General features: G+C 38.2%; 1 protein-coding gene across 1 annotated transcript in view; it reads right to left on the reverse strand.

Annotated features, from left to right (window-relative positions):
* Positions 1-2,103, reverse strand: part of LOC106875122 (inositol hexakisphosphate and diphosphoinositol-pentakisphosphate kinase 2) — a gene marked incomplete at its 5' end in the record, with an annotated part of 104,900 nt that overhangs the window by 29,726 nt on the left and 73,071 nt on the right. The window lies entirely within an intron of this gene.

The following is a 2,103-nucleotide window of genomic DNA, read 5'->3' on the forward strand; positions in this document are numbered from 1 at the left end:
GGGGGGAGAAAGACGGACAGATGTACAGAATGTATGCAATTAGATAGAGAGAAAGAAAAAGCATTTCTGACTGAGAGAATTATGTGGGGGAAGGTGGTAGGTGTAGTAGTGTTGAGAAAGAGTAAAAGAGAGAGAGTAGTAGTAGTAGATTGTTAGTGTGATAATTTCTGTGAACGATCAGATGGCTATGAGTATGATGATGATGATGATACCATGTAGCTTACACTAGCTCTACTATCCTATACAGAACTGCTAGACACAGCAGTTAAATCTACCTCGTTTATAGCTTACAGTCTTAAACAGGGACAGGTACATTATGTAGCATAGACCTATACATATGTTATTTCATGAAAACAAAAACAAAATTTAAGAAATGAAAATAAAAAAACGGTGGTCACAGTTGGAGTGTCTTTGATCTTGGGTCTGTTTGCTTTCTCAGAGCTGAGCCGGGACCAAGCAACCACTATTGGTGTCCTTACAAGCTTGTATGTGTATGTGTGTAAAAACATATTATATCATCATCATTGTTTAACGTCCACTTTCCATGCTAGCATGGGTTGGACGATTTGACTGAGGACTGGTAAAACCGGATGGCAATACCAGCCTCCATATATATATATATATATATATATATATATATATATATATATATATATATATATATATATATATAAGATCCAAGCATCAAGGTGTAGGAAGAAGGTTAGCCTCAAGCAATCCATAGTAAATATAAAATAGTGGTTTATTGAGACGGAACGTTGTGGATCTTGTTCTTATTGAAGTATGATAAATTGAAAAAAAGTTCTTTTTATATTTCACTGTAGGCAACCAGAGTTGCCAGGTATGCAAATAAGAATACAAGAGTTAAGAAATGGAGGAGATAAAATCATCATCATCATTGTCATCATCGTCCAACGTCCGTTGTCCATGCTAGCATGGGTTGGACGATTTGACTGAGGACTGGTGAAACCGGATGGCTACATTAGGCTCCAATCTGATCTGGGTTACAAATGTTTTATAGCAAGTGGAACTTCGGAAGTAGTAAAGTATACTACAGGCTACTCTTCAGGCCAAGGATATCTTGATTAAATGAAAGTTGTCACAAGGAGGTACATGTTAACACATGGAGGATTCAATCAGAAAAAATATCACTTGGATATTTACCACTTCTGAGCTTCTGCTCGATCCTATCTACTCCATTCCTTAAATGTATGTATTTATGAGATTCCCTCTCTCACTCTCTGGGAGAGAGGCACAAGCACATACACAGACATATACACACGCGGCAGTAACTTCCGCCTACCAAATTCAATCACAAGGCTTTGGTCAGCCCGGGGCTATAGCAGAAGACACTTGCCCACGGTGCCACGCAGTGGGACTGAACCCGAAACCATGTAGCTGGGAAGCAAGCTTCCTAACCACACAGCCATGCCCGCGAGATGTATATATTATATAATTATGTGTGTGTGTGAAGTGTGTATATTACATAAATATATACACCTTCATTCACCAAATGTCACATATCCAAGGGGATTTCAAGCAATGAAGCTGAAACTTCTTACCACACAGCCACACATGCATCTATATATGCGTGTGTGTGTGTGTGTATGTATAGATATATATACATATATATACACATATAATAGCTGCTTTCTCATATACGAGTAAAGCCATTGCTAGAAAGAATTAAAAAAAAAAACGATGAAAAGTTCTTCCCATGTCATGGGGTCACAAGGCCAGTTTCCCTGATTTTGTGGCATAGATACTCATCCATTTGACCAAACACTGGTCCATTGTGGATCTCTTCATTCTTGCCAGCCCCAGGGGGATCCAGGGCTGGCAAGAAACGTACACACGTGGAACCCCCCCCCACCCACCAAAAAACCCCCACAAAAATGTAAGCCTAAAGACTTAACAAATTTTTTCCCTTTTTATCCTTTCATTTCCCTATTTCTCCTATCTACATTCCCCTAATAAACTCTAAATCATTCTGATGATGTTTGTTAAATGAAACGAGATAAATGCAAATTTACTTCGAAATAACAAACTGAAACAGTTGTAAATGTTCTTGAACTACAATTCAACTATGACCTTTTAATACCA

This window comes from Octopus bimaculoides, chromosome 28 (assembly GCF_001194135.2).
Source record: "Octopus bimaculoides isolate UCB-OBI-ISO-001 chromosome 28, ASM119413v2, whole genome shotgun sequence".
NCBI lineage: Eukaryota > Metazoa > Mollusca > Cephalopoda > Octopoda > Octopodidae > Octopus > Octopus bimaculoides.